A 13858-nucleotide genomic window follows, 5' to 3' on the forward strand; every position below is an offset into this window, starting at 1 on the left:
TCTTGCCTGAGGCCTAACGTTTGCAGGTTTTTTATGAGGCAGCCTAGAGGGCTGTTTGATGGAATGGAGGACCGTGAGTTTCACATAACAGAGGGTAGGTTTGGGAGAACAGGGAAAAGGAGACTGTCCTGCATGGCCGGAGGGATATGATAAAAGGAGTGATCCTCACTGCTGCCTTTTTCACTCCAGGAACAGGATCAAATGGCTTAGAGGCATCCCCCTAAGACCAGATGATCAGCGAGTGCCTGGCACACACCGGAGCCTTCTTGGACCAACGCTGGGTTTTCAGACTGGAGAAACCAAGAGAGGCTGTGCGGATTTTTACCTGTTAACTGGGCTCCCGGGAAAACTTACCAGTAGGCGAGATCAGTGACTGATTTACATGCACAGAGAGGCGACTAGAGGCTGAGGAACTTCCTTTGTCCAGTTGCTGTGGTTTGCTCTCCGGGGTGGAGGGGTAAGTCCTTGAGGGACACGGACTGGAGCCCCTCCCTGGTTTCGGCACCAGATAGATGTAAGGTTCTTGTATCGGTTCGAATCCTAAGAGCACACCAACAGACAGGAGGCAGTGTGGAATAACATGCTGTTTTAATGAGCACCTGGGTGCAGGTGGGCTGAGGCCTACAGTGGCGTCAGCCCCAAATGAGGACGGGGCAAAGGTTTTATAGTTTCCTGTAAACAGGAAGTGTCCTAGTCTGACATAACTGCTATGTTGTACCCAGATGTCCTCTTTCTCAATCTTCAGGGGTACCTGTCTTCTGGCCAGGGTAGGTGTCTTCTGGCAGGCTGTCTTCCTGCTTCTGCTATCTTGCTGACGCCCACTGTTGATACAAGTGGCCTTGCACCTTGAGACTGGGCCTGAGAAGGAAGGAGTTATTCATCTCCCTAAGCTTTCAGGCCCCAGGGAGAATCTTACAAGACCCCCCAATATGACCACAGACACATACATTCTAAAATCTTAGGCTTCACTGCTGACTTTTCTCAAATTATTAAGTAAGAAGTAACATAAACCAAAGCTTCCAAAGAATAGAGGAGGAAATACTTCTCAATTTTTTTTTTAATGAAGTCAACATAATTTCAATAACTAAAACACAGCAAGGACATTTTAAAGAAAAATACAGTCCAGTATCACACATGAATGTAGACGCAAAAATCCTAACCAGAATATTAGCAAATTAGATTCAGCAGTATGCAAAAAGGAGAATATATGATCATCAAATGGCAATTTATTTCAGAAATGCAAATGTGGTTTAATATTTAAAATTGAATTAATTTAATTTGCTTTATTCTCCAGAAAGAGAGAAAAATAACATACTCATTTTGATTGGTATACTAAATAGTATTTAACAAAATTCAGCATCCATTCATAATGAAAACTCTTAGTAAACTAGAAATAGACGTTGGAATGTCTGCAAAAAACTTACAGCAAACATCATACTTAATGGCAAATTATTGAAAGGTCTGCCTGAGATTACAAATAAGACAATAATATCTGCTCTCACATATTTATATTCAAAATTGTGTGGAAGGTCCTATCCAGTGCAATAAGGAAGAAAAAGAAATGAAAGGCATAAGAATTGAAAAGAAGAAATAAGATGTCATTATTTGCAAATGACATTATTGTGTACATAGAAAATCCAAAAGAATTTATAAACTCCTAGAATAATGTGAATTTATTAATATATATGAATAGGTCAGTATACCAAAAATCACACTATTTCTGTATTGTAGAAATAAACATATAGAAAATGAAATTTTAAAAATACCATTGATACTAGCATGAAAAAAAAATAGTCCACCTTTAAGTAATATTGCATCAAACACTGAGGACAAGCAAAATATCTGCAAGGCATTTACACTGAAAACTACAAAACATTACTGAAATTTTTCTAATCTAAAAAATTGAAGGATATATATCCATGAATGGTAAAGATCTTAGTCAACTTTCCCAAATTTTTAGACCTGTAGATCTATAAATTCATTACAATCCCAGTCAAAAGCTTGTTTCATTTCCTTAGATGGACATTGACAACCTGATTCTAAAATTTACGTTTATATAAAAAGGGCCAAGAATGGTTAAAGCAATCTTGAAAAACAAAGCTTAAGGACTTACACTACAAGACATCAAAACTTATGAAGCTACAGTTATTACAACAGAGTAGTAATGGAGCAAAGGCAAATAGAACAATGAAACAGAATAAAGAGTTTGAGGCAAAACCCACCCATTTGGTTTATGATGTCTGATTTATCTGATTTATGACAAAGATGACACTGTACTATATTGGGAATGAATTGTAGTTTCAATAAATGGTGCCAGACCAGTTAAATATACACATGGAAAACAATCTTAATTTCTAGTTCAAGCCATACATAGAATCTATTCAAGATGAATGATTGAACATAATATGAAGGTAAATCAAAGTTTTTAGAAGAAAATTTAGAGGACTATCTTCAATAGCTTAGAGTAGGTAAAGACTTCTTAAAGAACATAGAGGATTGGACAAATTGGATTTATAAATTTTATAAATTTTATAAATTATAAATCCAAATTTATAATTGGATAAATTGTGTTTCTTTTGTGATTAGCAATTAAAATTGAGAACTTCTGTTTATCAAAAGTCACAATTGAGAAAGTGAAAAGGTAACCCAAAGAGGGATAGAAAAATATTATATAAAAATATTGGAGATATATATATTTATATGCATATATATGTGTGTGTGTATATATATATTTCTCCAGCAAAGACTCATATCCAGAATTCATTTTACACGAACTGGGACCTAACTGTTGATTTTTAACAACCTAAGATAATTTTAATACAAATGGATAATTGAATAAATACATGTATAGGGGAATAAACATCAGCTTCAGGTATTACTTTAAATATCATCAACTAAATATTAATGAGATATAAAACCACAGCATTTCTAAATTATGTACAAAATATTGATATAAGCAAAATATTAAAGATTTATGATTTCAGAACTCTTCACAAAGCTTTCAAAGCACATTCCCACTTGTAAGGATGTACCAGATGCAGTACTTGATACTGAACATGAAAAGTTGACTAATAACTCGTTTCCTGGCAATAGTGCTTCTATACCTTTTGAAAACTGTGACACACTAGAAAATAATATGTGTTATGTCCAACTATGGTAAAAAGAGGTAGTTGCTTATGGCTAGAAATTCTGACCCAAGGCTCTAGTCAACATAGATATTGTCCAGGCTACTCCAATTTATGAGTTGAGATTAGTATCTGTCTACATTTGTAATCAATTTATGCCTTAAGAAATCCATTCCCAGCCTTCTTTTGTTCTAGCCTTTCTTTTACAAAAGATCCTGTGAACATCTCATGTCCCCGGTGGGAGAACTGGTACTTCCTCTGGATGCCTTTGGATCTAAGATATGTACATGAGCTAGATTTCTTATGTTCTTTCTCAATCTGGGTCTGTTGGTGCATCGCGACTATTCACAACTTGTTGCATGGAAGCAATAATTGGTGTCTTGTTAGTCTGTTCCCTGCCTCCACTTCTGTCTTCTGTTCTTTTTCCATGTAGTATGTATTTTCCTCATCCAGAGGGACACATGATTTCCATTATATGAAATGCAGTATAATTTGGCTTTGAAATAGCTGAGATAAAAGTTTTCATTTGCAATGGGAATATGGCTGAAGTAAAATGATAGGTAAGCATTTCATAAAGTGGTATATAATAGTTGAATTTATGCTTATTTTAAAGTTATTAAAATTTTTATCCTAATTCTGTATATAACCTTCTTAGTTCTTTACAGTTGATGAGGGCAAATTCTCTATACAGGTCTCAGAAAAATCTCTTGACTTATACAAAATGTGAACTTATGTCTAGTTTACAAACATGTTTTATTTAAACTTATTTATAAAATGTTGAACAGATAATTAATTGATGGGTTTACTGTGATACCTAACTAGATACTAACTCGAGGGATGATTTAGAAGATTATCATAATATATTCACACATAAAAGTTTAATTGATTCATTGTGATATCCTTTTATCTAGCATAAATATTTAGAGAGAACAATGGTCTATGATCACAGCATTAATTCTTACTAGGATTAGATTATAGCTGGACAATATAATTACATAAATGCTCAAACTGAGGTAACAGAAACAGACAGAACAAGATTCCCTAGGCTGGTTTATAGTCATCCAATTGCTACTGGTGATGGGAGCCTTAGAGATGATGAGCTTTGCATAGGAATGTTAGTAGCAAGCATCAGCCAAGCAGAATGTTGTTTAACGACATGAGGCCATAGGGAATGGTAAAGGCTATGACCCCCATAATAAAACTTTATGAGGCTACAACTTCCTAATTCTGAACAGTCAGAAATGAATTAACAACCCCAAATCATTAAAGAAAAAATTATCCAATTGTTATTCTCCAACTTCTTATAATGAGACAGTTCTGTAACCACATACTTCAGTATCTGATTTTGGGATTCCTAAGTAAAGAGAGACATTTTTACTAAAATAAACTAGTAATTAAGTTGCCTATACTATGTTATTCATGAACAGATTGTTAAGAAGGTAATGAACAAGGTATATTACAAAATGGGTAAAAGCATTCTTAATGTGTAATGATTTTTGAGACAATTGGGAAAGAGAGTATAAAGACAGTTTATGTTAAGTATTTCTAATTATCATATATAAATTCTATAAATTCTGTAGTTTTCTTCAAACCACTTACCCACATTTCTTGGTAAAATTATTTCAAAGTATTTTGGATTTTTGTGTAGATATTAAGAATTGTTAACCTCTAGTAGTTAATAGTATATATGAATGCAAAAGTCTTATCTAGTATTTAGTCACATTACTAAACAATTTTGTCAGTTTTCCAATCGATTCTTTGGCCTTTTCTGAATAAGCAATCTAAGACTGTAATTACCAATATTGTTAATATTGTATCACTGTTAAGTGTCAATAATGTTTAAAATGTCTTTATAAATGACTTGTTCATATTGGGATCCAAATGAAATCCACATATTGCATTTGGTGGATATGTTTCTTGTAATCTCTACAGCCCCCTCCTGTATTGTCATGACATTTATTTATGGATAAATTTGATCATTTGCCCTGTAAAATTTCCCACAATCTGTATTTGTCTCATGACATTTTAAGATGTTTCTCCATCTCCTTTATTTCTTGTAAACCAGTAGGTAGGTGCAACATCGTAAATGAATTCAGGTCTAAAATGTTTTTGGCAAGTATTCTTCATAGGTGATGCTGTATACTTTCAATTGTATCATGCTCAGAGCATGGTAATGTCTGATTGTTGCACTTTTATTAATGTGAAAATGGGTCAGTGATTTCACGTGATGTCAGACTGATTCATTCATTACAAAAATTGATCAACTTTTTAACCTAATGATTTTAAGCAGCCATCAATAATCATTGCCAAGATCCATTATTTTATTAAGGAATCAAAATGGTGATTTTTCTAATTTTGTCATTCTTCTGCATTTATTCACTGTGATTTTTCTATAAAGAACCTTCCTTCATCAACTGTGCTTATCCTCACATACAGGTTTCAAGGGAAAAGATGAATATTTGATTCAATTTCCAGAATAATGAGTGAGCAGCCTCCAGAAGCGACAAAATGTTTTGTTTTAATTTTAGTGTATTCTTGCAGAACATGGAATATACAAATATATCCGTGTTTTTTCATCTACTTTAATTCACTGTAGTAATTTATTTTTTAATAAATACTGTTCATGAATCTGACAAGTGTTCATGAATCTGACATACGGCTTTTGGCTACTTCCCTTAAGGGTGAGTATGTGTGTTGCAGATGTGTGTATGTGGTTTGCAGTTTTTTGAGGTTTTGGTTTGTTCTTATTTTTCTTATTTCACATTTATGTTTTTAAAGTTATTGTTTATTTTTTTTAAATCACAGCAATCCTCCCCTCATCTGTGGTTTCATTTTCTGTGGTTCCAGTTACTCATGGTCAACCATGGTCAGAAAACAGGTGAGTACAGTACAATAAGATATTTTTAAAGAGATAGCATTCATGTAACTTTTATTACAGTATATTGATATAATTGTTTTGTTTTATTGTTGTTAGTCACTTACTATCTGTAATTTGTAAATTAAACTTTATCATAGTTATGTATGCATTGGAAAAGCATAATATATTATATGGTTTGAATCTGTGTCCCCACCCAAATCTCATGTCAAATTGTAATTCCCAGTGCTGGAGATGGAGCTTGGTGGGAGGTGATTGGTTCATGGGGCTGTTTCTCATGAATAGTTTAACACTATCCCTCTCGGTGCTAGTTCTGTGATAGCAGGCTAGTTCTCGTGAGATCTCGTCATTGAAAAGTGTGTGGCACCTCCCCCAACCTGGTCCTGCTCCTGTCATATAAGATGCCTGCTCCTGCTTTGCCTTCTGCCAGGAGTAAAAGCTCCTCGAAGCCTCCCAGGAAGCAGATGCTGCCATGCTTCTTGCACAGCCTGTGGAACCATAAGCCAATTAAACCTCTTTTCTTGACCCAGTCTCGGGTATTTATAGCAATGTGAGAACAGACTAATACAGTATATATAAGGTTTGGTACTGTCCTCAGTTTTGGGCATTCACTGGGGGTCTTAAAATGTATCCCTTTAGGATAAGGGTAAACTATTGTGTAGTAAAAATATGATCTTCATAATTTCTGCTGTTGGGAATTTATTAAGTATCTTTCTCTACTCCATTATTAATTTTCTACATCTTCTTTATTGTGTCTATTTTACCTATTATAGATCAATACTGTAAAGTCTCCTACAGAAAGTGTGTTTCTGCCCATTTTTCTTCATACATCTAATATTTTTATTCTACATACTTTTGCAACCTCTACATATTTTTTCTTCATATTTGCATGATAAATTATGCCATTTTCATTGTTTCTATTGTTCTTTGTTATTTAGTTTCAGTACTTTCTCCTGGAGATAAGGAATTTGATAGTTGTCCCATCTTTTCTTCCCAGTCTGAGATTATAAATTCTCATTTATTATTTTTATAAAAATAAATATTAATATATACTTTCAAATGGTTAAAAGATATTGAATGTTCCCAACACAAATGATCAGTGTTTGAGATGATCAATATGCTAATTACCCTGATCTGATCACTATACATTATGTATATGGAAATATCACTATATACCCTATGAATGTGCTAAATTATTATTAAAAAGGATAATAATAAAAATTAAGGTTGTAACCATGTATAAAATAATCATTTAAATTTATAATTATATTGTTAGCTGATTTCATGTTCTTTATGGTATCAACACTCAATTGTTATTTTTGTTTTACCTTTAATTTTTCTAGGATATGCTTTAAACATTTTATTCAGTAATTATCCGTATTTGGCATATATTTAGGGTTCTCATAATCAGGATTTCTTTCTTGCCTTCATTTACAGATGGAAACCTGAGCAGAAACTTTAGTGGGAAGAAAATCTTGGGGTTACAACTATTTCCTCCAAATCTCTGTAGATGTTGCTTCCTGTCTTCTGACACCCACAGAAGAAATGTCTGAGGCCTTCAAATTCTTTTTCTTTTGTGGGTAGCCTAACTGTTTTTGCTGGGTTTCCCTGGATCCTTTTTTACCCCACAGATCCCTTTAAACAGTATCTTCACTGGATCAATGTCATTAAGTCATCTGACTTAAGATACAGATATTTTAATCTCTGTCTATTCTCTCCTTGTCAAGTAGAATTTTTGAAAGAGAAAATGTGCCTGATGACATATTTTCTAGAATTCTGTCCAAACAGGGACATAAGTGGTCAAATTTTCATGTATGTAGATAACTCTGATGACGATGAAATATCACTATGTTGTCAGGGAGGATAAGAATGGGTGAAGAGAGAGAAGGAGCACTGGAGGCTGGGAGACCCAATAGGAGACTGTGTCATAATTTAGTAAACAATAATGAGGGTAGCAGTGGTAGGAATAGCAAAAACGGGATAAAGTCATGAAATTTGATACCATGAAATCCACATGACTTGGTGACTCACTGGCTTTTGTTAGGAGGGATGCACAGATTGCTGATCAGGTACCAGTTAAGGCCAACAACGAAAATACAAGGGGAAAAAGTGGGGTTGAGGGAGACCAATTTTATTTCAGATTCCTTTTATTTTTTTTTCTTAGGAAAAAGAAAATTATTATTTTGCTTATATTTTTGGTCTGATTTTAACTTATGGGTTTGTCTAATTATTTTCCAATGTATTTGTGTGTGTTTGTTGGGGAAGGAATATGATGTTTGATTTAACAAGTCACAGAATTTTTCTGTGTTCTTTGTTACTGCATTGTTGCTCATGTGTTAAATTTATTTCATTTCCAGTGTCTATATTATTTACATAATGATGTAAATATTTATCACATTTTAAAATCATATTTAGGACAGACTCAGAACATGGTCAACCTTTACAGCTCTAAACAAGTGCATAAATTAGTTTCTAATAATCATAATAGCTTTGAGATTAGATGAGGCTCTAAGTTAATCATACAAAAAATTCTAAACAAACCCTAAATCATTTAAGGGATTATAGAAAGTATTAGCCAAATTTGAAATTTATGTTATTTATTGTAAATTTATTTTATTGACAAATTAAAATATCCCCTGTAAATTGTAAGAAGGGGTACACATTTATACTGGGAACTCTGACTGTTAAAAAAGCATGTTAATCAACTCATCAGCACCCATCAACTCGTCATTTACATCAAGTATAACTCCCAATGCAGTCCCGCCCTGCTCCCCCCTCCCCATGATAGGCCCTGGTGTGTGATGTTCCCCTTCCCGAGTCCAAGTGATCTCATTGTTCAGTTCCCACCTATGAGTGAGACCATGCGGTGTTTGGTTTTCTGTTCTTGTGATAGTTTGCTAAGAATGATGGTTTCCAGCTGCATCCATGTCCCTACAAAGGACACGATGGGTGCAGCACAGCAACATGGCACAAGTATACATATGTAACAAACCTGCACGTTATGCACATGTACCCTAGAACTTAAAGTATAATTAAAAAAAAAAAAAAAAAAAAGCATGTTAATGTTACTTCAGAATTACTACGAAAGAGCTAAAGAAGGCAGTTTTCCTTCCATTCTTGAGTCATTGGTATTTAATGAAGAGGGATTTGGGGTTTCCTGATTTACTAGGATAGATTTTTTTTTTTTGTAAAAAAACTACAACAAAAAAATAATATGGAGTCTTCTAAAAGTTTTTCAATTTGGGCTTAATAAAATCTTAGGATTGAATCTTACTGTTTTGAAACTTGTTTATTTATATCACATATGAGGCTACTTTTCAAGTTTCAATAAAGGCAATTATTTTTCTTGCTTTATAATTTTGTTTCTTCAGTGATTTTGATCTTACAAAGTTTTCAACTTCAGTTTATCATTAATAATTTAATTACAAAATAGTAATTTTCAATTTTAAAATAAATTCAAACAATACCAAAGAATATGATGTGAAAATATTACTTCAGCTGCTTCTCATCCCAGATCCCATTCTCCAAATTAAGCATATTCATTGTTGCTTGATCTTACTACTTAACCTTTACAGAAAGCCTAATTCTTTAACTTTAAATAATTTAGCCCAGGGGAGAAACAGTATCTAGTTCTCTTACAAGTAACAAAAACTAAGTATCAATACCTTTACATTTTTGATAACTCACAAACCTAGAGATACTGAATAATATTGAAAATGTTTGAACCTCTTAATTTTAGCAACACTAAGATTGTCTTATTGTTGCTAAGATGGCCAAGTAAACTTTGTTTTGAGTAACAACATAAGCTACACTTCCAAAAACATGCTTTTCTATATTTCTAATAGATACAGCAAGTTTCACTATTCATGTCGAATCAATATATAATTTCAATATGTAATTTTAGTGATCCTAGTTCTATTTAAAAATGAAAAATACAGTTTATCAGTGGTATTTTAAGTGTTATTCATCTTAATATAATCCTTTGAAGGCTACACATTCCAATATCCAAGTCTTAAAGTAGTTTGTATACACCCAGCATGCAAGCCATGACTTTAATCATTTCCTCACCAGAACTTCAATTATGCCAAGCACTTTTTAATTATCCTGCAGCCCACAAGTCTATTCTTAGTAAAAGTCTGACTTTTATGGAGGCAGTCTTCTCCTCTGTGGCAAAAATCAACTCACCACTTAGCAACTCCACCCATGAAAAACCCTGTGAATTAAAACCTACTAAATTAAGTGTGTATTTTTAACAGCTTCAATTTTAAAGTCTATTTTGGCATAAAAGTTGAAGCTTTTTTTTTTTTTAGTACAAAAATGCTATGTTGGCATTTCCTGGTATTTTCAGAATGCAATTTGTGTTTTGAGTTGTCCCTGTCAGTTTCTTATAACATCAATTTATTTTTCTGAAGAGAATATATGTAATCAACTTGCCCTATCACTTTGTATTTTTTATCTTGTTTTAAAAAAGAAAATTCTGAACCAAGAAGAACAATGATAGAAGAAGAATTTGTGTGTGAAGCAGGGCTGTAGGATAGGAGGAGAGGGTTTGGGGGGGCACAGCGGGAAGCAGAGGAACACAAAGCTGAAGTGTAAATGGGCTCAGTCTTTCCTGCATAGATCAAAACCTGGAACACAAATCTAGAAATTAAGAAAAAGTAAAGCAGGTAAAATTATTGTGCTTTTTACTATTTTCATTTTATAGTAGTGGAAAATCTGTTTTTCCCAATTAATACAAATAGAATACAAAGTCATTTTAGGAAATGCTTGTATAAGGCTAATGCTTATAAGATATATTAAACACTAGTATATAATATATTCATTCAAGAAATAATAAGGACCTGCTATGTACAAGGCCCTGTACTTCTCTTGTGTTACAGTGCAGCTCCAATAAATGATTTTATTATGATCCACCTTCCCAAAAATGTGGTGTTCAAAAGCTGAACTTAGGAAATGTGGCACATACTGTGCCCTCAGTCAACACCTGTTTTCCTTGTTTTTCCCTGCTTTCATCTATTATAGAGGTTGGAATATCTAAAAGTTCCCCAGTTTGCCTTACAGATGAAATTTGCTTGACAAGGTTCTGGCCAATGAGATGTAAAGAGAAAGTCACTGATACCACATGGTCTCTTTCTAGTATGCTCTGGAAGTGCTGCTTCATTCACCTCAGGTGGTGGAGCTGAGAAGCCAAAAGAGTCTTTGAAGGTGCTCTTGACCTACTGTTCTAACTGTGAACCTCCTAATCGGGACTTCTTATGGCATAAAATATACACACCTCTTCCTTGTTTAAATGACCATTTGCTGGGTTTCTGTTACTCTCAGCTGCATGAGTTACTGACTCAGGAAAAAAATTTGGCAATAAGCATGACAGTGGTCTTCATATTCCAAATTGTGATGAACAGTCTCTAAGACGGCTCACAATGATCCCCACCTCCTTCACCGCCTTGTGTAGTTCCTCTTCCACTCTCTACCAGGGTCAGTTTCTGTGACCAATAGGAAGTGGCAGAAGTGAGGGTTGTTGCTTCTGAGGTTATAAAAGGTTACAGTTACTGGGGTGCTCTCTCTCTGATTCTTTGCTCTGGGGAAGTCAGCTACCATGTTATGTGAGCGGCTCTATGGAAAGGTCCACATCCTACAAAACCAGAGCCTCCTGCCAACAGGAGCTTGGAAGCTGACTCTGTGGTCGCTTCAGATGATGGCCATCTCACAAGAGACCCTGAGACAAAGCCACCTAGCGGTGCCCCTTTCAGATTCTTAACCCTCAATAGCAAATGCTTGTTGTTTTAAGCCACTACATTTTAGGGTGATTATTACTTAGCAATAGAGAACTAAGTGATTATTACTTAGCAACAGAGAACTAAGAAACAAATAGATTGATTATAGTATCTTAAACGGTGTGCTTTAAAAATACTCAATTAAAAATATTTTATAGTTCTTTAATAACACCTTTTGGTTTAGGAAATGGATATATTCTATATATATATAGAGGTAACTTTTTCATATTGAAATATATGTCTTCGTATGTTTGCTATTAAAACTTTTTTGGCCTTCTTAATGTTTGAGTGCTATTTACTGACTCATTGGATACGTGATCTAGATAGTGTTCTTTATGTGAGTCAGAAAATATCCCAGCTTTCATGGAATTGCTACTGTGGTGTGGGAGGCAGATAATTGAACAAGTAAACAAATAAGACAGTTTTATATAGGGCTGATCATTGGGAAGGAAATAACACCATTAAAATGATAGACTCGGGATGAAGATGGCTGGATTTTGGAGAGAGAGTGACTTATTATGCTAGGAGGGAACATTGTCACTGAAATCTGAATGCTTAGAAGAGGCCAGAAATGTAAAGGTCCTCCTAAGCAGAGCACGCAGAGAGCGCAGAGGCTAGGAGGTGGGAATTCTTAGCTTGCTTAAGCAATAGAAGTAAGGCCATTATGACTGGACCACAGTGAATGAAGGAGCATAGGATGAGGGCCTAGTTCTTTGAAGGTGGCTTCTTGTTGATAGAAACAAAGTAGGCAGGGCTAAGCTTTGTAGGACATGGTAAGAAGTTCAACGAAAGCCACTGGAGAGTTCTAAGCAGAGCAACGTCGTGATTTGTGTATTGATAATGATCTGTGGGGCTGCTGGGTACAGGCTGGATAATAGGGCAAGAGGATGCAGAACAGCTAGGAGAAAGTTGTGCTTGGCGTATATAGGAACTGTATGAGTGAGTGTGTGATAAGCGAATTAATGAATATGTCAGAGTCAGTCAAGAATGACTATAGTTTGGGTCAGTGTGATGGCAGTGGAGATGCAATCATGTGGACAGATTTGCACTATGTTTTGGAAGTAGAAACAGTAGAACTTGATAATGCTTTGGAAATGTGCATCTGGAAAGGCAGTGAGGGAAAAAGCAGACTCAAGAAAAAATAACTCCCACCATTCTGATTTAAGCAACTGGGTAGATGAACATGCATTTATAAGTTGGGCAAAGACTGCGGGGGAGTGTATTTGGGAGACAAAAGCTTTTGTTGGTTTCAAAATATCTGATATTTTCATGTGAAGATTGTAATCAGAGAACTCAGCTGGGTATTTGACTACATTGCTTATAAGAGGAGTCAGGACTAGAGAAATACATTTAGGAGCTGTCATCAATTTCTCAGAGATTCATAGTGCAGGCTAATTTTATAGAGGCTTTCAAAACCAAGCTTCATTGGCTGTGAAATCTTGTCATGCTGAAGGGAACCATCACACTGAGATAAAAATATATAGGTGCTATTTAGATCATGCCACTGGATGAGGTACAGCTCTAGAAGAAGACAGAGCTAGTGGAGCTTAAGAGTGCTACAGCATCACAACGATGCTTTAACTGTGATACCATCAACATTGAAGTCACTTTAGAAAACATTCTGAATAGTTTCCAGGTCTTTGTAGAGCTCTCTTTTTTCAAGGAAATTGACAGAATTTTGTATCTTGGCTTAGCACTCTCTCTACCATTAGAGTCATGTGGCTTTCTGTGTCTTCTTAGAAATAATAGTTCTCATTTCTGGGGCTGTAGATGGTTTTCTTGAAGTTTATTTTTAAAATGTGTGGTATTTTCATAGAAAAATAATGCAATAATGTACCACCGATATGGCACATTGATTATGCATGCTTTTCTTCTTAATACAGCTAGTGTACAAAAAGGGATCACAAGAGAAAAACAAAAGAATTCTACTGAAGATCTTACAACACTGTGTGAAAGGTATCTGTTAGCAATAATAGGAAGCTGCTTCACACTTCAGCAGTGATCTGAAAACTGTCAGATGCTTTTGAACTTGCCATGTCGGCATGCAGCTCCTGCACTTATTTGAGTTACATGAGGTTGCATGT

The 13858-nt window shown here is 34.8% G+C and overlaps 1 long non-coding RNA gene across 2 annotated transcripts in view; it reads left to right on the forward strand.

Annotated features, from left to right (window-relative positions):
• Window positions 1-2776: 2776 nt before the first annotated feature.
• Window positions 2777-13858, forward strand: part of LOC119625633 (uncharacterized) — a 44463-nt gene continuing 33381 nt past the window's right edge. Inside the window, exons 1-3 of one of the 2 annotated variants that reach the window (XR_012089874.1) lie at window positions 2777-3685; window positions 5562-5806; window positions 5931-6003. This is a non-coding gene — a long non-coding RNA (uncharacterized lncRNA). Of the gene's footprint in view, window positions 3686-5561; window positions 6004-13858 lie in introns of both variants that reach the window. The other variant, XR_012089873.1, reaches the window with a different exon arrangement.

The sequence above is a fragment of the Chlorocebus sabaeus genome, chromosome 20, assembly GCF_047675955.1.
Source record: "Chlorocebus sabaeus isolate Y175 chromosome 20, mChlSab1.0.hap1, whole genome shotgun sequence".
Taxonomy (NCBI): domain Eukaryota; kingdom Metazoa; phylum Chordata; class Mammalia; order Primates; family Cercopithecidae; genus Chlorocebus; species Chlorocebus sabaeus.